Source organism: Pteronotus mesoamericanus, unplaced genomic scaffold (genome assembly GCF_021234165.1).
Source record: "Pteronotus mesoamericanus isolate MK-2021 breed Mesoamerican mustached bat unplaced genomic scaffold, CSHL_Meso_final scaffold_31, whole genome shotgun sequence".
Taxonomy (NCBI): Eukaryota; Metazoa; Chordata; class Mammalia; order Chiroptera; family Mormoopidae; genus Pteronotus; species Pteronotus mesoamericanus.
The window spans coordinates 27,899,696-27,926,429 of NW_026555312.1; positions in this window are offsets into that span (position 1 = coordinate 27,899,696).

The window sequence follows — 26,734 nt, forward strand, 5'->3', positions numbered from 1 at the left end:
ACAAAATATCAACAAGGATATTGTGGAACTGAACAACACATTGGATCAAATTGACTTAGCTGACATATATAGAACCTCTCATCCCACAGAAGCAAAATACACATTCTTTTCAAATGCACGTAGAACATTTTCAAAGATAGACCACATGATAAGACACAAGGTAAAACTCAACAAATTCAAGACAACTGAAATAATAACAAGCATATTCTTGGACTAAAAGGGCTAAAAACTAGAAACCAACCTCAAGGAAAACACTCAAAAACATTCAAACACATGGGGAATGAATGACATGTTATTAAACAATGAATGGGTCAATAATGAGATAAGAGAAGAAATCATAACGATTCTTGAAACAAATGAAAATGAACACACAACAGTCCAAAACCTATGGGACACAGCAAAGGCAGTCCTGAGAGGGAAGTTCATAGCAATGCAAGTCTACATGAATAATAAAAACATTTCAAATAAACAACCTAACCCTCCAGCTTCGCGGACTGGAGAAACAACAAGAAATAAATCCAGAGTGAGTAGAAGGAAGGAAATAAGATCAAAGCAGAACTGAATGACACAGAGTCTAGAAGAGCAATTCAAAGGATCAACCAATCTAGGAGTTGGTTCTTTGGAAAGATAACCAAAATTGACAAGCCTTTAAGCAAGACTCATCAAGAAAAGAAGGGAGAGGAGCCATATAAATAACATCAGAAATGAAAGAAGAGAAACACAGCTGCTACCACAGCATTACAAAGGATCATAAGAAATTACTCTGAACAATTATATGCCAAGAAATTTGAAAATCTCAATGAAATAGACAAGTTTCTAGAAAAACATAGCCTTCCAACACTGAATGAAGAAAGAGAAGAAAGCTTGAACAGATGAATAACAGCTGCTGAAATTGAAGCAGTAACCAAAAAAACTCCCAGCACACAAAAGCCCTGGACTGGATGGTTTCCCAGGAGACTTTTACATAACATTTAAGGAAGATCTAACCCCTGTCCTTCTCAGACTATTCCAAAAAATCCAAGATGAGGGAAGACTCCCAGACTTTTTATGAGACCAGCATCACCCTAATCCCAAAACCAGATAAAGATACAACCAAGAGAGAAAACTATAGGCCAATATCGCTAATTTAACATAGATGCTAAAATCCTCAACAAAATATTAGCAAGCTGCATCCAGCAATATGTTAAAGAGGTCATCCACCATGGTCAAGTGAGATTCATCCCAGGGATGCAAGGATGGTTCAATTACACAAATCAATAAACAAAATATATCACATAAACAAAAGGAAAGACTGAAATCACATGATCATATCAATAGATGCAGGAAAAGCATTTGATAAGTTACAGCATCCATTTATGATAAAACACTCAGCAAAAGGGGGATGAGGAGCCATACCTCAACTTAATAAAGGCCATATGTGAAAAACTTTCAGTAAACATCACACCCAACGGGCAAAAACTAAAAGTTTTCCCACTAAGGTCAGGAACAATATAAGATTGTCTGCTTTTGCCACTTCTATTCAATGTAATATTGGAAGTCCTAGCCACAGAGATCAGACAAGAAAAAGAAATAAAAGGTATCCAAATTGGAAAGAAGGAAGTAAAACTATCATTGTTTGCAAATAACATGATAGTGTACATGGAAAACCCTATAGACTCCACCAATAAACTACTTGACCTAATAAGCAAATTTGGCAAAACAGAGGGATACTAAGTCAATATTCAGAAATTGGAGGCATTTTTGTACACCAGCAATGAAATATCAGAAACAGAAATCAGGAAAAAAAATCCCATTTACTATAGCAACAAGAAAAATGAAGTACCTAGGAATAAGCTTAAACAAAGAGTTAAAAAAGACCTTTACTTTCAAAATTACATAACACTGAAGAAAGAAATTAAGGAAGACACAAATGAATGGAAGCATGTACCGTGATCATGGATTGGAAGAATTAACATCATCAAAATGTCCATACTACCCAATCAATTTATGGATTTAACTCAATATTATTAATATACCAACGACATTTCACAGATATAGAACAAACATTTAAAAAATTTAATTGGAACCATAAACAACCCCACAAAGCTGCAACAATTTAGGGAAAGAAGAAAAAATAAGATGAATCACAGTACCTGACAAAAAACTATATTTCAAGGACACTCTAATCAGAATAATCTGGTCCTGGCATGGAACAGACACATAGATCAATGGAACAGAATAAAAAGCCCAGAAATAAATCCATGTCTCTGTAATCAATTAATATTCAACAAAGAAGGCAGAAACATAAAATAGAGTAAAAATAGCCTCTGCAACAAATGGTGTTGAGAGACCTGAACAGCTAACTACATACACACACACACAAAAGAATATCGACCAACAACTTATACCATACACACAAATAAACTCAAGATGGTTAAAAGACTTTTTTAAAAAAATCATGTTTATTCTCTTACAAGTGTCTCAGTTTTTCCTTCTTTGCCCTCCTCCACCCACCCCACCCTGCCCCCCTTCTCCTACAGTCAATTCCCACACTGTTGTCTACATCCATGGATCATTCATACATGTTCTTTGTTTAGCCCTTTCTCCTTCTTTCCACCATTGCCCTCCTTCCCCATCTCCTCTGGTCACTTTCAGTCTGCTCCACGCTTCCTTGACTATTATTCATTTTGTTCAATAATTTATTTTGTTGAAATGCTTCCACTTATGGTTGAGATCATATGGTATTTGTCTTTCACCACCTGGCTTATTTCACTTAGCAAAATATTCTCCAGTTCAATCCATGATGTTGCAAACGGTAAGAGTTCCTTCATTCTTTCTGTTTTTATAATGCAGACTGATTTTACTTATTTATTTCTTTAAATGTCAAGATCCATTATAAAATATGAAAAAATTTAAATCAGTTATAAAGTCTCACCAATTAAAACAACATGACACCAGCACAGAAATAATCAAGTAGATAAATGATGTAAAATAAGCATTCTAGAAACAAATGTATATATCTAACAATGTAATATATGTTTACATTGATATTTCAAATCAATGGGGAAAATAAGGCTTATTCAACAAATAAGGTGCATGGACCATTATTACTTGAAATAAAACAAATATAGAGCCCAGTTTCACACATTACACAAAAATAAATTCAGGTGAGTTAAAAATCAATATGTAAAATCTAAGGAGTTTTAGGAGAAAATACAAAATAATATTTTTCTTACCCTAAGTAGCTTATTCAAACCCAGAAGCTATAAAATAAAATATTGACAATATAACTATATTGTCTATACAGTAATATGCATTTTAAAAAAGCTAAAGGATAAGTAATAGAATAGGAAAGTATTTGCAACACATCTGAAAAAGGGCTAATAGTTATGTTTTAGGGCAAAAATTCTACACACATTTAATCAAAAATGGATAAAGACTACCAAAAAGTCATTTAAAGCTTTTTAAAGGCAAGAAAAATGCAGAAACAGGTTTAGTTTCAACCAATAATAAAGTAACGAAATATCATATCATTGTCACAATCAGATTAATAAGTATTAAAAATATTGGTAATATCAAGTATTGGTAACTGTGAAAGGAACTGGGATTCATAGGCTCTTTTTCTTCATCTTCTTAAAGCAGTCCCTTTAGTATATCTCGTAGTGGTGGTTTGGTGGAGGTGTATTCTTTTATCTTTCTTTTGTCTGGGAAATTCCTTACTTCATCTTCCATTGTAATTGAGAGCTTTGCTGGGTAGAGCAATCTCGGTTGCAGGCCTTGATTTTCATTACTTGGAATATTTCTTGCAAGTCCCTTCTAATTTGTAGTGTTTCTGTTGAGAAGTCAGGTGATAGCTGTACCAGAGCTCCCTTATATGTTACTACCTGTTTCTCCCATGCTGCCTTTATGATTCTCTGCTTGTCTTTGCTATTTGTTATTTTAATTATGATGTGTCGTGGAGTGGGCCTTATCGAGTTTCTCTTGAATGAGACACTCTGTGCTTCCTGGACTTGTGTGACTTTTTCTCTCCTCCAATTAGGGAAGTTTTCAATCATTACTTTTTCAAACAGCTTCTCTATATCTTGTTCCTCTTCTCCTTCTGGTATCCCTATTGTACAGATATTATTACATTTCAGGTTGTCCTGAATTTCTCTAAGTGCCTCTTCATTCCTTTTTAGTCTTTTTTCATTTTCTTGCTCTTTCTGGGAGCTTTTTTCTACCTTGTCTTCCAGTTCACTGATTCAATCCTCTGCTTTATCAAGCCTGCTTTTGATTCCTTCTACGGTGTTCTGCACTTCAGAAATTACGTTCCTCATTTCCTCTTGCCTCTTATTGATAGTTTCTATGTCATTTTTCATGTTGATATAGTTTGTTGTAGCTCCTTGTAGTTTCCCTGTAGCCTTTTTCTGAGTTCCCTGAGATCATTGAGCTTCCTTAGAACCCTTATTTTGAATTCAGTATCCGATAGTTTCCTTGTCTCTATTTCATTTAGTTCTCTTTGTGGGGATTCCTCCTTTCCCTTCAATTGAGGGGTGTTCTTTGTCTTCCTATTATTTATAAGACTATTCTTTCTCTCTTGTTTTTTAAATTGATCTGTCTTGACTTCTTGACATTTTGGTATGAACTGCTATGGTAGGAGATCTCTGAGATTCAGTGGTGCAGTCTCCCTAATCTCCTGGACTTCCTGCTCTTTGGGTGTCTTTTATTCAATTTATGTAGCTCTCTGGAAGTAATTGTGTCTGATTGTTGTTTTGTCATTTTTTTGATGTTCTTTCCCTACAGCTGGTTGTCTGAGGGTCACTCTGCCAGCCTCGTTGTATTTGTTTTTGTGCAGGTGCTGCCGGAATAAAACATAAAGCCCAGAAAACAAATCCACATCCACAAAAGTGACTCCCCCATGCAATATCACCATCAAGAGAAAATAACTCAGTATTAATAAGGCTGTAATGAGATTAATAAGAGAGGAGAGTAATAAACTATTAGTAGAAAATCCCATTACTTAATATGCTCAAAACTGATGGGCCAGAAATGAACATTAAAAACCTATGTAGTCTAGAAAATGTTGCAAATCATAAAGAAGAGTGGATTTCATCTCCATAGCCTCTAGTATTCACCACTGTTTTTTCATTCTAGATCTGCCTCGCAATGTCAGATGTTGACTCCGTCTGACCATATGCAGTCTGTTTGAGATTTCCAGGAATCTATTTTCTGTGGCTCTTTCCTTCAGTTGTTAATCTAGTCACACTGCACTCAGCAGTCAGGCTTAGGCACCACAGGGCAGGGTAGAGTCCCTCCTGGGGGTGGGGCTACTGTATCCTCTCATGATGCTGCTGCTCAGGGGAGTGACCTGCCTGAGCAAGATGGCTGCTGCCATATGGGGGATGAGCCATCACCAGGATCCCGCCAGCTATTCCCTCAGTTCTCTCCACAAAAATTCCTTCCTCAGTCTCTCTCAGGTATCTCTATACCCACTGTGCCCCTGCCTTTGCTGGAGCCCATGGTTTGTGGTAGCAAATACAAATTTATGCGTTGGCCCTTTAAATGGCTCCTTGTATCTCCAGTCATCCAACTCTGGTAGAGAGTGACCTTGGTGCTTTTTGCCTCTTGTTGGTATCTGTGTACTTTTTGGGCTCTGGTGCTCTAGGCTGGGGATTTCCATTTATGGTTTAGACCCCACTCTAGTCAGAGGGATCCAATGAGGCACTTAATTATCCCTCTGGCACTGCTTCCCTGGGTGCCCAGCTGGCCTTCTCAAGTCTCCACTGCACTCCTTACCGGTCAGGTTGTGCTAACACTGATTCTTCTGTCTGTCCGAGGTTATAAAAGTGCTCTCTTGCTATTGTTCCATTGTTTGTTCCAGGTGATTTCTCCCCAATTTAGTTATCATTCCAGATTGGTCCTGGGAGGAGGTCAGTGTGACTTCCATTCACTTCTCCCCCATCTTGGCCCTCCAAAACCTAGGTATTTGCCTCACCAAGGATCAGACCATTGACCTTTTGGTGTACAGGACAGTGCCCCAACAATCTGAGCCACCTGGTCAGGAAAGAGAAAGTTCATTTTCTGCCGAAACTGTAGACCTGTTAACATTTCTTGAATATTTGGATTAGTAGTGATGAACTCCTTAATTTTTGCCTACTGGCAAACTGTTTATTTTTCCTTCAATTTTGAATAATAACATTGCTGGATCAGTTATTCTACATTGTAGGAGGAATTTTTTCAGCACTTTAAAGTTGTTCTGCCATTCTCTTATGGCCTGTAAAGTTGCTGCTGAGAAATCAGCCAGTAGCCTTATGGGGTTTTCTTTTAGTGTAATCAGTTGCCTTCAAAATTATTTCTTTACCTTTAACTTTTATCATTTCAATTACAATATGTTTTACTGTGGTTCTCTTTGAATTCATCTTGTTTGTTGTGGAGTTCTCTGTGCTTCTTATCCAGGGGAGAGAGGTTTTCAGCCACTATTTCCTCAAATAAATTTTCTATTTCTTTCGCTCTTTCTTTCTCTCCTTCTGAGATCCTTACTATGCAAATGTTTGTGCTTTTCAAGTTGGGCCCTTGAACTATCCTCATTTTAATTTTTTTTCCTGTTCTGATTGATTTCCGTTAGTCTGTCTTCCAGGTCACTGGAAGTGGCCTTGTGTGGAAATCACCTCTCTGTAGGCTGTGTGTGGGGGTGGTTTTGGCAGTCCTGTTGGATCCAAATGGGCAGTATAGCATGCACAACACTGCTCTACAGAGCTGGAGAGACTCTGGATGTGCAGGTCAGGTGCATGTAGTAATATCCTGTTGACCTTGCTTGCTGTTTTGTATTGAGCTGGAATGGGTATGGCTGATGTATCTAGGAGCATAATGCAATGACCTTGAAGGTATACGACAGCACCTGGACAGAGTTCGTGCTTGCCATATGGAGGTGAAAGTGGTCGTATACAATGTCACTCACTGGCACCTCTAATCCTGGAGAACCCAAGCAGTTACTGGAGAACTCCCACAACTCCCCTGCCTTTTCCATATAGTCTCTCATTTGTTGTACAGAAAATGGTCTTATGAAGAAGTGACCTCTGTTTAGGCTGTGTGTTCCAGGTCATTTTGGCACCCTAGTTGGAACTGGTTGGGTGCTCACAGTGCCTGGGGTGCTGGCTTGCCTGGTTGGAGCAACTCTGGGGCAGGGAGGCTAGGGACGTGTGGCGACACCCTGTTGATACCATTTATTCCTTTTGTTTGGAGCTGAAATGGGATTCAGGCAGTGTGGCTGGGAACATGCTGCAATGACCTTGTGGGTAGGTCTAGGCACTCAGATAGAGCTCCTGCCTTCCCTATCAAGATAGAGGAGGACATAAACAATGGTGCTCATTGACACCTCCAGTCATGAAGAGGTCCCATGGATCCGAGACCTCCTGCATTTTACTAGCTATATTTATGCTGTCTTTTTTTATTGTTGTTGTTCAAGAGCTATTCAGTCAAGAGTAATTGTTCTATATAGAGGTATACATTTCAGTGAGCTTGTGGGAAGGAGACAGTTTAACATTATCCTATGACATTGTCATGACGGACATCTCTCCTTACTCTTTTTATTCAGGCATATACCCCTCCAACAGACTTCATCTTTTGCCCCAGGGTAGATTCTGATTTACATTAACCAATTAAAATTATTCCCATTTTCCCTGAGAGGGATTAGTAAAGGGGGAAGCCTACAGAAGGAGCATCTTTGAGTTGTTCTTTTCTCTTCAGGTGGTACCTGTGTCTGAATGGATGTCCAGACTCTGCAGCCATCCTGCAGCTAGCCAGAGGATGGCAGGACAAGCAGGAGGGAGAACCTAGGTTTCCCATGACATCCTTGAGTTACTCTTCTGTGAGATAATAATTATTGGGTTGTTCAAAACAGTTTCAACCAGGGGCTTTTGATATTTATCACTGAAAACAACTAATACATCCAAAGCACAAAAATTGTTTCTGTAAAATATATAATAGATAATAGCAGTGCTCTCAGCAGGAGTAGTGAGAACACTTGGTGATTGTCATAATAAATGGCAGGAAGCACTTTTGAGCATTCACTGGGAGGAAATAGGGATGTTCAATGTCTTGTAATTCACATAAATATTGTACAAAATCATTATCCAACACCTTATAAGACTAGAACATTCTGTTACATAGCTGTGATAACACTACATATGTCTAGAACCTCACTTCATTCCACATATAAACACAAAGTATTTTTGCACAGGCTTCATAGACAGCTATCATATAAATCTAAGGATCTTTCTTTTCTTTTTGTTGGGAACCATAATACTACTTGTGCACTGATTCAAAACATCTCACAGATCAGAAGGCTACTCACATTGTTCATCCCTCACACTCGTATTTGCATTTACACTGTGACATTCCTGAGGATTCTATCTATAAATACACTCATCTGACTTCCTCACTGTTTCCTGATACATGACTACCTGGGCATTTAGTAATTGATTACTATATTGACTTTTAAAATATGTTAGTCTGTCATTTATATTCTTTATTAATTCCTTTCATGGAGTGTTAAAAATAATTTACTTTGAAAAGGAGATGATGATGGTGATGGTTTCACAGGCATACGTATACAAAAATGGTCAAATTGCATATCTAAAATACCTACTATTCAGTGTACTTCCACTATACCTTACAAATTCGAGAAATGGTAGGGGGTGGTCTTGAAAGCAACTAGAACAGAAAATCTATGAGGTATTTTCTGATTTCTAAAATTTTGAAAAACCATTTTACTCTTATACAAGAATCTTTGGTCACAAAATCTAAACATGTAAGCCACTTTCAGAGATATATTAACGAAAAAAAAAAAAGAGGAAACAGTCTGACCCCTTTCAGTTTCCTCTTTTACTGAGGTATACCAGGTAAGTGATTGCCTGACCATCATTCTGATGTGTACCTGAAACTACCTTACTTTGCCAAAGACAATTTTAAAGAAACCTGAATGTGGAAGTCACTTTCAGATCCTTTACACCACAAATCTGATCCATACTACTTCAACTGTTACTTTTCTGTCTAGTTGATTGACACTTAGACCAAAAGCCAGTGATGTGCTGGAATTGGGCCACACTGGCTTCTGAGAAATAATTATGTGTTTTTCTTTACAACTCCTCATTGAGTTCCCATATATTGGTAGTTTTATATCAGCCATGGAGAGAGAATTTACACCATGAAAATAGGGAACAGCTACACATCAAACCTTTTTATTCCCAGAGAACAGGCTTTTAAACATTTACCAGTATATCACTGCTCAGAGCATGAACAGACAACCTTTTACTTAGATGTGTCCAGTCTGCATATTGAAGCATATAGGGTGACAGATGATTGTTCTTAAAACTTTACACAAATTTTTCCTTTGTTTTGAATGTTAAAATTTACTTCTACGTTGTCAGAAGACTGAGGAAATATACTAGGACATTAACCTTTTCTAGGAGTCAATAAAGGATCTCTACATGGTTAGTGAAAAGGTAGGTTCATGAATAGGTGGGTATCAGGTAAATAAAGATGATGCTCTGTGTGTGTGTGTGTGTGTGTGTGTGTGTGTGTGTGTATGTGAACTGGCTAGAAATTAAAGTTAATAAAATGTGGCTCCAATGAACAGGTCTGACATAAATGGTATGATTGCTAGAAGTGCATTACTTTCCTTTTACTGAATGGGTTGAGCAGTAGGCTTGTTTCCAATTGGTATGAGGGAGTTAAAAAAGAAACTGCCGACAAGGCAGTAAGCCAACCAGATGGCACTTAGCACACTGCACCTGAACTTAGTGCCTACACAGCCATTTCTGTTAGCACCTTGTAATCTCCAGTTCTTAGTAGGAAGCAAATGAAATGATTCAGAGTTGTTTCGGAAACTGTGTTAAGGGCTGGGCCTTGAGCTCACAAAGAGATTCAGATGGTAACCCTGGGAGATGAAGCAAATCCATGTGTATTGGGATTAGATGCATGTGTCCTGGTTTCAGATGTCACAGTGACAAAGGGAGACACTATATATCCTATACATTCTCCCAATCCAAGAAGAAATGAGAACTTTTCAGATATTCAGGCTGTGATCTGGGTCACAGGGATGTTTAGCTTTGTGGTCACCTTCAGGTTCCCCTCTGCACTCATCTCTCCTTTCTGTGTACTTTCTCTTCAGGTCCCTTAGTCACATATTTATTTAGCACAAATATGTCCTGTCAAGCCCAAGATGCTTTCTTGCTCTCTCCCAACTACGCATTAAAATCCATTCCCAGAAAAGGATCTGATGTCAGCCATTTTTTCCTCACCCATTTCAGTTCAGTAATAATCAATCAGAAGAGATGTTTATCTTATACCCCTGTGATGCAGGGATTACAACTCTGATGCATTTTATCTCCTGAGAGCATATGAGTTATTGTACAGAAGCCTGGTTGAGTTTTGTTTTCTCCGCCTAACTGAAATTTACATACTATGAAGAATTTTCTGATGCTTTTGTGAATACAATTCATTGGTTCCAGACAAAACTAAGCACTTCTCTTAGTCTGATTTTTTAATAATTGTGAGTTTGCTGAGTGGTTAGGGTTACAGCAGGACAAGGGGTGAGAAGGTGGCTATTGGGGAGTGTGTTTCACTCAAAATATATTGGAGATACAAAAAGAGAAAAAAAGATAGTACAAGGATTATTTCTGCTTAGAAGAATTCTTGGTAATTGAAAATCAGAAAGCCATCACTTCAGATATCATGCTCAGGGAGACAGTAGTTTGTTGATCAATGCTGAAAAAATCATCTGTGTTTGCAATTAGTCCAGAACAGTGATGGAAGGTGGCAACTGGATGGTTCTGAACAGGAGGATCTATTTGCCAAATTAAAAAGCTAAGACTTCTTCATATATCTCCACTCCCATACACACCTGCTCTGGTGACTTTTAGAAACATGTTTTCACCCACACAACTATTATGATTGAAGTTATTTAATCAGGGTGTCAAGAAAAATTGGAGTAGCAAATAATGTTATTTGCCTTGGATCTTAGAGAGAAATATGTTATAAGGAAAAAATTATAACCCTCAAACTGGATATTTATTAGGAAAAAAATCTCAAAGTAGAATTAATATAAGTAAGGTTTTTTGTCATATATTAACAAAATTTGTAAAGTGTAGAGTTAACATAAGTCTCAGCAAATATAAAAATGAACACAGGTCAGATGTTTTATTTACATTGTTAACCAATGAGGGAACCAAAAAGAGGTTAAATATAATGAGTCAAAAATACAGTTCAACACACACAAACATACACATATACACAGAGGTATTAGAAATGTTGAATTAATTTACAAATAGGTGTAAGATTAGTTAATATCCACAGGACAATAATCAATTGCATTGCTACTAAGTGCAATACATTTACACTTCCATGGTCAAGAATCACTTGTATTACCATGCAGTTTCTTCACTTTACAGAGTTCTATAGCTCAGAAACAATGAGTCAGAGATAACCTGAAAAGATATGCTACAAAGGACACCCAATAATCTCTGCCCATTTCAAATTTTTCAAAAATTTTTGTGTATGTATAAGTGTGCATAATTTTTAATTGGATTTATGCATGCATAGGAGAAACCTACTTATTGTTTTAATGAAAAACAACACAACAATATTTTTTATTAGCACCACGCTCTAACCAATAGGGAACCCTAGTCCACTGTTGGTGGGAATGCAGACTGGTGCAGCCACTATGGAAAGCAGTGTGGAATTTCCTCAGAAAGCTGAAAATGGAACTGCCTTTTGATCCAGTGATTCCCCTGCTGGGACTATACCCTGAGAACACCAAAACGCCAATACAAAAGAACCTATGCACCCCAATGTTCATAGCAGCACAATTTACAATAGCCAAGTGTTGGAAGCAACCTAAATGCCCATCAGTAGATGACTGGATCAAAAAATTATGGTACATATACACAATGGAATACTACGCAGCAGAAAGAAAAAAAGAAGTACTAAACTTTGCGACAGCATGGATGGAACTGGAGAGCATCATGCTAAGCGAAATAAGCCAGGGGGCGAAAGACAAACACCATATGATCTCACCTATAAGCGGAACCTAACCAACAATGCAAAGAAGCAAGGAAAATATGACCAGCAACACTGAAAGGAAAAGAAATCAACAGAGACAAGAGGGAAGGGGGGCAGGGAAAGGGAAGGGAAGGGGAAAGTCAAGGAACATATAGCAAGGACTCATGGACAAAACCAAAGGGGAAGAGCTGAGGGAGGGAAGGTGGGAGGGGGCAAGGGAAAGAGGTGGGGGGAAGACAGAGACAAATGTATTTAAAAAGTAAATAAATTAATTAAAAAAAAACAATATTTTTTACTAGTTTTGGTTTTATACATGTAAATATAAAGAAATCCAGTTCATATAAATAAGTAGATAGTAAGTGAAAAATTTGAGGCAATGTCGTTCAATTTTTTGAACTTCTGAGTTATATACCAAAAATTTCATAATGATCAATAATCAAAATTACTTTTAATGATGCAGGAGGTGATTATTAGGTCTCCTTTTAACTTTATTAATAGATAATTATAAGTAACCTGAATTGCAACCATCATTAGAATCATTTACTCTCTCAACACAAGCATTTTAATTAGTTCCTTCATTGCCCCCAAGGATGTCGATCTTAAAGCAGTGCTTCACTCAGTATGGGTAAGAAGTGTGTGTGCCTTTTGTAAAGCAGGGAAAGGCAATTGAGAATGCAAACATGGGAAAAGGGGACAGGCATTATGCACTCACAGTGTTATTTTTCTTGATACTTCCCATAGTAGAATTTTTTTTTTATTAATGGAAACCAAAAATGAGTGAATGAATAGATATCAAAGGCAGATTTACTATAAAACTAACAAAGCACAGGCTTCGGAGCCCATCATTGCAAGGGCCCCTTCCAGGGCCTGAATAAACACCTCAGGAAAATGTCCACATGAGCATATGTTTCTTGAATATCTAACAATGTGTTCGTATGTTCATATGTAATAAAATGTGTGAAAGTAACACAGTTTAACAGAAATTATTTAATGTCTATTTTCTTTTTTCTTTCCTGTCCATCATATTCTCTCCTCTGAAGGATAAGCTGAAGTGGCTGCAGGCCACTTGAAATATCCAGGTAAGGGATAATTGAGTTAAGGATATAATTAGTTTGAATTTAGTAGGATAAATTCGTGTAATTTCTAGTAACTCTTCTATACTCATAAGTCTTTGCTAATTATTTAGATATGGGATGACTTCTAAGAATGTCTCTATTACACACTGTGTCTACTCAGACTGCATCAAGATTTGAAGATGCAGGGTGAGATAAGAATAGGTCTTACAACACCTGGCTGTGGGCAGTGGAGGAGAAACAAGTTTTGTTATGCAGATCTAAAAGCTGGTCTGTGCAAAATTCCTCTAATCATTATTATGTAAAATTGTATGCATAAGATCATGAATACCTATAAAAACAAAAATTCACTATGCTTTCTTTTTTTTATTAAAGTGGGATATTTGCTATAATATGCACACATTTTTCCTTTTATTTATTTATTTTTTGTTCAGATGTTATATTTTTTTAATTTTTTTTTGTTCAAATACATTTGTCTCTACCTTACCACCATCACTTTCCCCTGCCCCCCTCCTCCATCTCCCTCCCTCAGTTCTTCCCTACTTTGGCTTTATCCATGAGTTCTTGCTATATGTTCCTTGACTTGACCCTTTCCTTCCTTTTCCCCGCCCACTCTTCCCTCCTTCCCTCTTGACTCTGTTGCTTTCTTTTTTCTTTCAATGTTGCTGGTCATATTTTCCTTGCATCTTTGTTTTGTTGTTTAGGTTCCACTTATAGGTGAGATCATATGGTATTTGTCTTTCGCCCCCTGGCTTATTTCACTTAGCATAATGCTCTCTAGTTCCATCCATGCTGTCGCAAAGAGTAGGAGCTCTTTCTTTCTTTCTGCTGCGTAGTATTCCATTGTGTATATGTACCATAATTTTTTGATCCAGTCATCTACTGATGGGCATTTAGGTTGCTTCCAACACTTGGCTATTGTAAATTGTGCTGCTATGAATACTGGGGTGCATAGGTTCTTTTGAATTGGCGTTTTGGTTTTCCTGCTTTTAGAAAGATGAACATTTTAATAAAATAAATGAGAAAGCATAGAGCCTTGATTTGAAGGTATATTAATGTATATTTATAATTTTTTGGATTTATATCTCTTATTGACAAGCTTAAATTTGTTTAATAACTAAGAGAAAAAATGTACATTAAATTTAATAGAATACAAACAAAAGTGAAAAAATATGCAATATAATCAATAAGAATTATTCTCATATAATTGAATTTTAACAGGAAAGAAAGCCCATATAATTCTAAAAACAATAATTCATCAAGAGGAAGGGATAAATTCTCAGTAGTAATCATGAATAACATTGGATGTAGGAAAATCTAATCAATGGGGATGCAAGAATCATATGAACATGCTGGAAAAAAATAAATGTCTTCTTGATTTGAGACAAAATAATTATATCAATGAACATAGTATAAAACTCACAAAAAGTTACTTTAACTAGCCATTGATGAAACTTGTTAGTACATTACATCACTTCAGGAAGGATTTATGATTAGTCATTGTAAAAGAAAAACTCAGATGTCTTGGAATCTTACAGTAACATATGATAAATATTTTACAAATTTTGATGACAATACCTTTATGTAATGCCAACTATTAGTAGAAAAGTAAAATACATTTTTCTAAACTTTCAACAATAAAATTCAAAGTTTAAATAACCATGCTACAAGAGTGTGAGTTATCTTTCTATTCTTCTTATAGAAAATGACACTACAAAACCATTGTTTAATGAGGAGGTGATCAAAGACAGTGCAGCTGAAACAGTGTTTTAGAGGTGTGTTGGAAAACTTATAAATAATGAATATTATTTTCCTGAATCTTGTGAAGTTTTCCTGAATCTTGTGAAGTTTAAGGTATGTTTTCAATTTTTCGCATTTATAAATTCTAAGGGAATCACTTCCAAAATATCTTTTGCCTATCCTCTTCCTTGTTCTGTTGATGTTAAATCTTAATTCCATATCTTCTGTCTCATGAAACTCCTGTATTTTCCCATTCTTGTCTTATATGCTTTATTCTGAATATTTTCTTTTTCTTTTGTTTTTATTGTTCCAATACATCTGTCTCCATTTACCCGCCACCACTCTCCCCTGCCACACCCACCCACCTCACCCATCAATCCTTCCCAATCTTGGTTTCGTCCATGTGTCCTTCACACTTGTTCCTTGATCTGACCCTTCCTCTCCCCTTTGCAGCTACCCCTCCCTCCCTCCCTCCCATCCCTGTCACTTACTTCTTTCTTTCAATGTTGCTAGTCATATTTCCCTTGCCTGGTTGCTTTGCTGATTAGGTATAAGTAATACCTAATCATAAGTGAAATCATATGACTTATAAGTGAAATCATATGGTTATTGGTCTTTCACTGCCTGGCTTATTTCACTTAGAATAAGGCTCTCCAGTTCCATCCATGATTTAGCGAAGGGTAGTAGCTCTTTCTTTCTTTCCACTGCATAGTGTTCCGTTGTGTAAATGTACCATAGTTTTTTGATCCACTAATTTACTAATGGGCACTTAGGTTGCTTCCAGAACTTGGCCATTGGAAATTGTGCTGCTATGAACATTGAGGTGCATAGCTTCTTTTGAATTGGAGTTTTGGAATTCCGAGGGTATAATCCTAGCAGGGGAATCACTAGGTCAAAAGGCAGTTCCATTTTGAGCCTTTGGAGGAAATTCCAAACTGTTTTCCACAGTAGCTGCACCAGTCTGCATTCCCATCAACAGTGTACTAGGGTTCCCTTTTCTCCACAGCCTCACTTACACTTGTTGTTTGTTGATTGATTTATGATGGACATTCTGACGGGTGTGAAGTGGTATCTCATTGTGGTTTTAATTTGCATTTCTCTGATGGCTAGTGATGCTGAGCATCTTTTCATATATCTCTGGGCCCTGTGTATGCCCTCCTTGGAGAAGTGTCTGTTCAGGTCCTTTGCTCATTTTTTCATTGGATTGTTTGTCTTCCTGGAGGGGAGTCATGGGAGTACTTTCTATGTTTTGGAGATGAAACCGCTGAGGTATCATTGGTAAATGTGTTTTCCCATATGGTTGGCTCCCTTTTCATTTTGCTGATGTTTTCTCTAGCTGTGCAGAAGCTTCTTATTTTGATGAAATCCAAATTGTTTATTCTCTCCTTTATGTCCCTTGCTCTAAGAGGACATATCGGTGAAAATATGGCTGTGTCGGATATCTGAGAGCTTCCTGCCTATGTTCTCCTCTAGGACCTTTATGGTGTTGTGACTTATATTTAAGTCTTTTATCTATTTTGAGTTTATTTTTGTGTATGGTGTCAGTTGGTGGTCAAATTTCAATTTTTTGCACGTAGCTGTCCAGCTCTCCCAACACCATTTGTTGAAGGGGTCATTTTTATTCCAATTTATGCTTCTGCCCCCTTTGTCAAATATCAATTGACCATAGAGACATGGGTTTATTTCTGGGCTTTCTAATCTGTTCCACTGGTCTATGGGTCTGTTCTTGTGCCAATACTAGACTGTTTTGAGTACGGTGGCCTTGTAATATAGTTTTATGTGTGGTATTGAGATCCGTCCTACTTCGTATTTCTTTCTCAAAATTGTTGCAGCTATATGGGGTCGTTTATGATTCCATATAAATTTTTGAAAAGTCTTTCTGTGTCTGTGAAATACATCATTGGTATTTTAATAGAGATTGCGCTGAATCTATAAATTGTTTTCAATAGTATATATACTTTGATGATGTTTATTCTTCCAATTCATGACTGGAGTATATGCTTCAATTTATTTGTATCTTCCTTAATTTAGTTCTTGAGTGTTGTATAGTTTTCTGTGTACAGGTCATTTACTTCCTTGTTTAAATTTATTCCTAGGTACTTTATTTTTCTTGGTGCTATAGCAAATGGGATTTTTTTTCCTGATTTCTGCTTCTGATATTTCTTTGCTGGCATACAAAAATGCCTTTGATTTCAGAATGTTGACTTTGTATCCTGCTGTTTTGCCAAATTCACTTACTAGATTGAGTAGTTTTTTTGTGGAGTCTACAGGGTTTTCTATGTACATTATCATATCATCTGCAAACAATGACAGTTTTACTTCCTTCTTTCCAGTTTGGATGCCTTTTATTTCTTTTTCTTGTCTAACTGCTGTGGCTAGAACTTCCAATACTATGTTGAATAGAAGTGGTGAAAGTGGACATCTTTCTCTTGTTTCCAGTCTTAGTGGGAATGTTTTTAGTTTTTGCCTGTTGAGTATGATGTTGGCTGTAGGTTTTTCATATATGGCCTTTATTATGTTGAGGTATGCCCCCTTTATTCCCATTTTGCTGAGTGTTTTGATCATAAATGGGTGCTGTACCTTATGGAATGCTTTTGCTGCATCTATTGAGATGATCATATGGTTTTTGTATTTCCTTTTGTTTATGTGATGTATTATGTTTTGTTTTGTGTAATTGAACCATGCTTGCATCCCTGAGATGAATCCCACTTGATCATGGTGCATGATCCTTTTAAGGTATTACTGGATGTGGTTTGCCAATATTTTGTTGAGGATTTTAGTGTCTATGTTCATAAGCGATATTGGCCTGGAGTTTTCTTTCTTTGTAGTGTCTTTTTCTGGTTTTGGGATTAGGATGATGCTGGCCTCATGAAAAGGGATTGAGAGTCTTCCCTCTACTGGAATTTTTTTTTTGTTGAAAATTCTGAGAAGGACAGGTTTAGCTCTTCCTTAAATGTTTTGTAGAATTCTCCTGTGAAACTGTCCAGTCCAGCACTTCTGCATGCTGTAGGTTTTTTGATTGCTGCTTCAATTTCCCCAGCTGTTATTGGTCTGTTCAGGATTTCTTCTTCTTCTTCATTCAGTGTTGGAAGATTATATTTTTCTAGAAATTTGACCATTTCATTGAGGTTTTCAAATTTTTGGCATATAATTGCTCATAATAACTTCTTACAATCCTTAGTATTTCTGTGGTATCAGTTGTTATTTCTCCTCTTTCATTTCCAATGTTATTTATTTGGGTCCTCTTCATTTTTTTCTAGATAAGTCTGTTTAACGGCTTTTCAGTTTTTTTTTTTTAATCTTTTCAAAGAACCAGCTCCTGGATTTGTTCATCCTTTGAATTGTTCTTTTCATCTCTATGTCATTTCATTCTGCTCTGATCTTGATTATTTCCCTCCTTCTTCTTGCTCTGGGATTTGTTTGTTGTTGTTTCTCCAGTTCTTGAGGTTGAAGGCTTAGGTCATTTATTTGACATGTTTTTTACTTAGGTAGGCCTGTGTTGCTATGAACTTCCCTCTAAGGACTGCCTTCACTGTATCCCATAAGTTTTGGACTGCTGTGTGTTCATTTCCACTTGTTTCCAGAAACTTTTTGATTTCTTCTCTTCTCTCATTATTGACCCATTCATTGTTTAATGGTGTGCTTTTCAGTCTCCATGAAAGTTTTTGAGGTTTTTCCTTGAGATTGGCTACCATTTCAGGTCCTCATGGTTTGAGGAAATGCTTGTTATAATTTCAATTTACCTGAATTTATTGAGGCCTGTTTTATGTCTTATCATGTGTTCTATCTTTAAACTGTTCCATGTAGATTTGAAAAGAATGTGTATTTTTTCTTCTTTGGATAAAAGGTTCTATATATATCAGTTAAGTCCATTTGCTCTAATGCATGGTTCAGTTCCACAATATCCTTTTTGATATTTTCTTTGGATGATCTATCCATTGTTGACAATGGGGTGTTTAAATCCCCTGCTTTCAGTGTGTTAACTGTCTATATCTTTCTTGACATCCTCCAAGATTTTCCTATGTATTTGGTGCATACAAGTTTACAATGTTTATGTCTTCTTGATGGACTCTTCCCTTGAGTGTTAAAAAGTGTCTTTCTGGCTCTCTTTTTACGGCCTTTCTTTTGAAATCTATTTTGTCTGATATAAGCATTGCTACCCCTGCTTTTTTTTTTTCCTATTCATTTTCTTGCAATATTTTTTCCATCCCTTTATTTCCAGTCTGTGTAGGTCATTTGTTTTCAAGTGGGTCTCTTGTATGCAGCATATGTGTGGGTCATTCAGCTATCTTATATATTTTGAATGGGGCATTTTCAATGTACATTTAAAGTTATTATTGATAGGTACTTATTCATTTTATCATTTTGGATCTGTGTTCTTCTCTTTCTCAGTCTTTTTCTTCATCTTCTTAAAGCAGTCCTTTCAGCATATCTTGTAGTGCTAGTTTGGTGGAGGTGTACTCTTTTAGCTTTCTTTTTTCAGGGAAATTCCTTACTTTGCCTTCCATTATAATTGAGAGCCTTGCTGGGTAGAGCAGTCTTGGTTGCAGGCCTTGCTTTTAATTACTTTGAATATTTCTTGCAATTCTCTTCTGACTTGCAGTGTTTCTGTCAAGAAGTCAGCTCCTAGCTGTATCAGGGCTCCCTTGTATGTTACTACCTGTTTCTCCCTTGCTGCCTTTAGGATTCTCTGCTTGTCTTTGATATTTGCCATTTTAATTATGATGTGTCTTGGAGTGGGCCTCTTTGGATTCCTCTTGAATGGGACGCTCCATGCTTCCTTGGCTTGTGTGACTATTTCTCTCCTCCTATTTGGGAAGTTTTCCATCGTTACTTTTCAAATATGTTCTCTATCCCTGTTCCTCTTCTCCTTCTGGTATCCCTATTATACAGATATAACTACATTTCAGGTTGTGCTGCATTTTCCTGAAAGCTTCTTCATTCTTTTTGAGTCTTTTTTCATTTTCTTGCTCTTTCTGGGAGCTTTTTTCTACCCTGTCTTCCAGTTTGCTGATTCAATCCTCTCCTTCATCAAGCCTGCTTTTGATTCCTTCTACTGTATTCTTCAATTCAGAAATGATATTCCTCATTTCCTCTTACCTCTTGTTGATAGTTTCTATGTCCATTTTCATTGTGATATAGTTTGCAGTAAGTTATTCATAGATTCCCTGTAGTTTTTGGTAATTCTCTCTGAGCTCACTGTACTTGCCCCTGTTTCATTTAGTTTTCTTTCTGGGGATTCCTCCTTTCCTGTAGATTGGAGGGTATTTCTTTCTCTTCCCATTATTTGTGAAACTCTTCTTTTTTTGCTTCTGCTTCTTAAATTGATCTGTCTTGACTTCCTGACTTTGTGGTGTGAACTTGTCTGGTAGGAGACCACCTTTTTTTTTCCCTTTCTTTCTCGATCTGCTTCTGATGATGTCAGCTTTTGACCCCGTCTGACCTTAGGCAGTCTTTAAGAGACTTCCAGGAGTCTACTGTCTGTGCCGGTCTCCTCCAATTGTTAATCTAATCTCTCTGCCCTCAGCAGTCAGGGCCCGGCAGAGTTCCTCCAGGTAGAGTCCCTCCTGTGGGCCCTTTCAAGCTGCTGCCACTCATAGGAGTGGTCGGCTTGAGCAAGAGGGCTGCGCCATATGGAGGAGGAGTCAGCACCAAGATCTTACTGGCTACTCTCTCAGTTCTCTCCCCAACTCATCCATCTCCAGACTTTCATCAAGTGTCTCTAGACCACTCCGCATCTCCTTTAGCCAGGGATCTACTATATGTGACTGCTACTCTGTACTTAGTACCTGGGCTTGAGTAACATCAGGCACAGGTGAGCCTCCTGGGAGCATGGATATTGTGTCTTTTCATGCCACTGCTGCTCAGGGGAGTGTTATGCTTGAGCAAGATGGCAGCTGCGGAATGGAGGGTGTCAGCACTGGGACCCCAATGGCCACTTTTTCAGTCATCTCCCCAAAGCCTCCTTCCCCAGTCTCTCCTCAGGCAGCTCCAGCCCATTCTGCTCCCACTTCCGCTGGAGCCAAGATAAGCAGCTGCCACTACAAATTTTTGCTTTGGCCCTTAAACATCTTTCTGTGTTTCCAGCCACCTGTCTCTGGCAGAGAGCACCACTCTACTTTTCTCAGCTAGCTGTTGTCTGTGTGCTTTTTGGGCTCTGGTGCTGTAGCCTGGAGATCCCCACTTACGATTTGCTCTTCTCATGGGGATCCAACTGGCCGTTTTAATATCCCTCCGGTACTACTGCCTGGGGGCACCTAGCCCATCTTCCCAAGCCTCTACCGCATTCCTTACCAGTTAGGTTGTGCTAAAGCTGATTCCTCTGTCTGTTCAAGGTTTTAAGTCTCCTCTCTTGCTATTGTTCAGTTTTTTGTTCCAGGTGATTTCTCCACAGTTTAGTTGTAATTCCAGATTGGTCCTGGGAGAAATTCAACGTGACTTCGACTCACTCTTCTGCTATCCTGAATCTTCTATTCTGGATATTTTCTTCTGACCTTTCAGCTTGCTAAATCTCACCTCAATTGTGACTATTCTGCTCTTAAATCCAAACAAGAAATCTTTATTTTCCTTATTAAGTTTTTCAATTTGAATTTGCTTTTGGTGTTTGTGGTATGGTCAATTTTCTGCCAAAATTCTTAATATTATCTTATATCCTTGTGCATAATAAGAATAGTTATATTGAAGTATGTCTTTCTAATGTATTTTCTAATATCTGTTAAATTTAGTTTTCCATTTCTATTAAAATTTCTGCTAATTCTACTATCTGGAATTTCTGTTGGTATGTCATTACTGTTAGTTGTTTCAGCTGATGTTTGTACATGGTATCTCATTTCCTAAGAAGCCTGGTTAGTTTTATTGTATACTAGATACTGGGCCCAAAGTTGTTTGTAAAAATAGGTTGTGTCTATAAGTCTGTTTCTATTTCATTTGTTAATTTATTTTGTTCATTAGATTCCATATATAAGTGAACTCATACGGTATTTGTCTTTCTCTGACTGGTTCATTTCACTTAGCTTAATACTCCCCATGTGGTTACAAAAGGTAATGTTTCCTTCTTTTTTAAAGGCTGACTAGTATTCCATTGTGTGAACACTGACAGCTGTCAGAGGGGAGGGGAGTTGGGGAGCTGGGTGAAAAGGGCAATGGGATTAAAAAACAAACACAGACAACAGCATGGTGATTGCCAAAGGGTAAGGGGGGTAGGGGAGGTAGAAGAGGGTAAAGGTAAGATAAATGGTTGCCAAAGGAGACTTGACTTTGGCGGTTGGTGTGAATTCATTATGCAATATACAGATGATGAATTATAGATGCAATATACAGATGAAGAATTATATACCTTAAACCTATATAATTTTGTTAACTAATGTTACCCCAATAAATTCAATAAAATTTGAAAAGAAATAATATGTGGCTCAGGCACTAATGAGATGGTGAAGAATTACTGGGCCAAGATTCAGAAGACAGAATCAAGCCCAGCATTTGAGACTCCCTTTTCCTGGCAGCATTTGCCTGTTTCTGAGAGAAGAGCTGAGACACTGAGATGACATTGACTGACTCATTGAGCCAAGGAATAGCCCTGGAGTGCAGGAATAGCCAAGGGGTGTGTTCGTGCATGTGTGCATGCCTATGACACAGCCCATCAGGGCCCCAACAGAAAGCAAGTGGGGGACAGAAGAACAATTAGTTTGAGTTTGTTGGGTTGTATTTACATGGTTCATCGCCACTTCCAGGAACAATCAGATCATTATTGCCATCCTGGTACAGACATGGCTTCAGGAATACTCAAAGAGCCCATTCTGTTGATGCACCCAGTGTGGTGACTGATAGGTGCAAAGTCAGAGGTCATCTCACAGCCCAAACATGTTCTGCAGGGCCTGACACTGGAAGTTTGTGGGGAGGGGAAGAGAAACAAAGTTTGGAAATAAAATTTTAAAAAAGAAGAAAGAAAATATATGGAATCAGAAGCCGGTCTGTGGAAAAGTTTTCCAAATCTTACAGCTTACACATGAAAAATAGTTTATAGAAGTTATCCAAAATTTACATGATGCTCTCAATAATGAGTTGCAAAACTAATTTTTCTAAACTATCTATAAGAAACAAATTTTGATTATGCTATAGGAAAAATTCAACTATCTCATTAGTCTCTCTATAGAAATGATATTAAAAATTGGTGTCATAAGGAAAAGCAATCAAAGAGTATGCAGCCAAAAACACAAGGAAGTAATTACAGAAGTCATTTAATGATAAAGATACCGTTTTTCTAGGTTTCATGTTGTTTTGGCATTTCATAAGTTTGAATATTTGTGAATCATTGTGATTTGTTTTAGCTTTTTAAATGATAAAAGTTTTACATTTAATTTTTTTTGAAAAAGGAATCCCAGATTTTGTGAGTTTCAGGCCCCTTTCAGTCTGGGTCTGAACCACTATAGGTGTCATAAAAGTTTCTTTATACATTCATTTGAGGAGACATTTTTGGCTCTTGCCATGCCACTTAAATTCCATGGATTTCAGTTTAGTTATCTGTGAAATGAAGGAATTGGCCTAAAACTTCTTAGGTTTATTGCAGTTCTAAAGGCAATGATCCTGCCCTAGCTGGTGCTCAGTGTATTGAGCACCAGCCTGTGAACCCAAGGGTTGTTCCATTCCCAGTGTAGGACACATGCCTGGGTTCAAGGCCAGGTCCCCAGCAGGGGGTGTGCAAGATGCAGCCACACATTGATGTTTCTTTCCCTCTCTTCCTCCCTCCTCTTCATAAAATAAAATAAAATAAAATAAATAATAAAGTAAAGGCAAACAATCGTAAGGACAAGAAATTTAGTGACTCTTACTGTGTAAAATTACATTTCTTCATTTGAAAGTTGAGAAAAAGAAGGGGAAAAAAAGCATACAAGTACAGCAGCAGAACTCCTGAAAAGAGCAACAGAGAAAAACAGGAGGGGTGAGGACAAAAGTGTAGGGACCAATGGTCCACCTCTTCACACAAGGTCCTAGGACACCTGGGAAGGACTTGCAGTGAAGATTTGCAAGGCTGGCTTTGAAATTCTCAACCCAGCACCATCTCAAAGATATAAAATGGTTAGCACTGAGTAAAATAGAAGAGAGAATTTATTTAGACAGATCTTGTAGAGTCTGTCATCTTTTCCCTTTATACCTGGAAGTTTAGAAATTTTTTTTCACTGAAGTAAATTATAATTATTCAAATTAAACTTGGTAGAGGTTACAAGATGGCAGAGGAGTGAATGAAAGTCACACTAACCTCCTCCCAGGACCAATCTGGAATTACAACCAAATTGTGGAAAAATCACTTGAATGAAAAACTGAACAACAGCAAAAGAGAAGCCTTATGACCTCAGACAGACAAAAAAATCAGCTTCAGCATAACCTTACTGGTAAAGGCTGTGGTGGAGACTCAAGAAGGCTGGCTGGGCACCTACAGGTGGCAGTGCCAGAGGGATAATTAAGTGGCTCATTGGATTCCCCTGAGAAGAGTGGAGTCTAAACCATAAGCGGGGATCCCCAGCCTAGAACACCAGAGCCCAAAAAGTACACAGATAACAAACAGAGGCAAAAAGCAGCAGGGTTGCTCTCTGCCAGAGATGGGCAGCTGGAGATGCAAAGAGCCATTTAAAGGACCAAAGCACAAATTTTCGTTTGCAGCCACTTACTCTGGGCTCCAGCAAAGGTGGGGGCAGAGTGGCTAGGAAGGTCTGAGGAGAGACTGGGGAAGGAGACTTTGGTGAGGGAACTGAGAGAGTACCACGGAGATCCTGGTGCCAGGTCATCCCCATATGGCAGCAGACATCTTGCTCAGGCAGACCACTCCCCTGAGTGGCAGCAGCCTGAAGGGAAGCAGTAGCCCTGCCCCCAGGAGGGACTCTGGCCTGGCCCTGTGGTACTTAAGCCTGACTGCTGAGTGCATAGTGATTAGATTAACAACTGAAGGAGACAGCCACATATAGTAGATCCTTGAAAGTCTCAAACAGGTTGCCTAAGGTCAGATGGAGTCAACATCTATTACCGGAGGTGGACCCAGAAAGCAAAAAACAGTGGTAAATACTAGAGGCTACCAAGACGAAACTACTGTGGTCTTCTTGGTGATTTCTTATGTTTTCTTTCATGCATAGCTTTTTAACATTCATTTGTTGCCCATCAAGTTTGTGCATGTTAAGTCACTATAGTTTATTTCAATTCACATATTTTACCCCCCTCTTTTCTTACCCCATTTTTGTCTTCTTTTTTCCTCTCATTATTTTCATTTTAAATTTTGTTTTCTCTCTTGCTACAACTTTTTTCCATTCTGCACTCCTACTATTTCTCCCCCATCCATCCTCACAAAACCAATTTTCTTGTCAATGGTCTTCTCACATCCTTTTTCCCCACTCTTAAAATACCTGCATTCTCTATCCATCTTTAGCAATCTTTGCTAGTTGGTTGTAGATAAGGTAGTTTTGCATTTCTTCCATTTTATCTCTAGATCTTCAGTAATATTGTATTTCAAATCTCAAATTTTACTGGTCCACTCAACTAATTTTTCTTTCATCTCAAATTTTAAATTTTGTCTTGTTTTTTTCCTTAGTTTCTTCCATCTTCTTTTTCCACCTTCTCATTTATTTTTTTATTATCCTTTCTTTTTCTTTTTCTTTTCATTTGAAATTTTAATTTTTCCTGGTCTTAGCCTGGTTTTCATTCTTCACTCTTAGTATTATGTTTCCCTCTATCATTTCAAAATAACTTCCCATTCCTCTAGACATCTCTTAAGTTTTTCATTATTTCTTTTTTCCTTCTTATTCCCATCCCACCTCTATTAATTTTAGCTCATTTGTTGTTGATAATGCTGTGGTGGATCATTCTCTTTAATTTGGCTCCTATATTTTTATCATTTATTTCTTCTTTTCCTTACTTTTTCATTGTCTTTCTCATTTTATTTTATTATTTTATTTTCTGTTTAAACCTAATGCTATATATATGCTTCTCTTCTCATATGCATTCTTCCCTGTTTAATCCCTTTGTTATTCATATTATAAATTTTACTTTCTCTCTTTGCATTGCACTGACTCACAACTTTATTACTGCTCCTACCTATACCCTCTCAAAATCATTCTTCTTTTAGTAGGCTACCCCATATTCACTCTCCTTTCTTATAATAGTCTTAAAATCTTTACAGCCTTATTAATACTACTTTATTTGCTGTTGATAGTGAGATTGTTGGGAGAGTTATTTTGGTGGATGTGGGTTTGTTTCTTGGGCTTTAAGGTTTTGTTCTGGCAGCACCTGTACAACAACATACAAAACATGGGCAGAGTACCCACATTCAACCAGCTGGAGAGAAGGACCCACCAAAGAACAATAAAATAACAATCAAACCCAGTTACATCCAGAGAGCCAACATAAACAGCATAAAGGGCATCCCAAGAGGGTCAAGTTCAAGAGATCAAGGAGACTGCATCACTGAATCTCACAGGTCTCCTACCGTAGAAGTTCACAGCACAAAGTCAAGGAGTCAAAACAGATCAACTTAAAAACAGAAGTAAACAAGAAGAATCTCACAAATAATGGGAAGACAAAGAAACAACTCCCAATTGAAGGTAAAGGAAGAATCCTTAGAAAATAGTGCTAAATGAAATAGAAGCAAGTAAACTATCAGATATTGAATTTGAAACAATGGTTATAAGGAAGCTCAATGAGCTGACAGAGAAATGCCAAAAACTACAGGGAAGCTATGATGAAATTACTGCAAACTATATCAGCATGATAAATGACATAGAAACTATCAACAAGAGTGAAGAGAAAATGAAGAATACAATTCCTGATTGTACAGTACAGTATAAGGAATCAAAAGCAAGGTAGATGAAGCAGAGGATCAAATCAGAAAGATGGAGGACAAGATAGAAAAAACTCTCAGA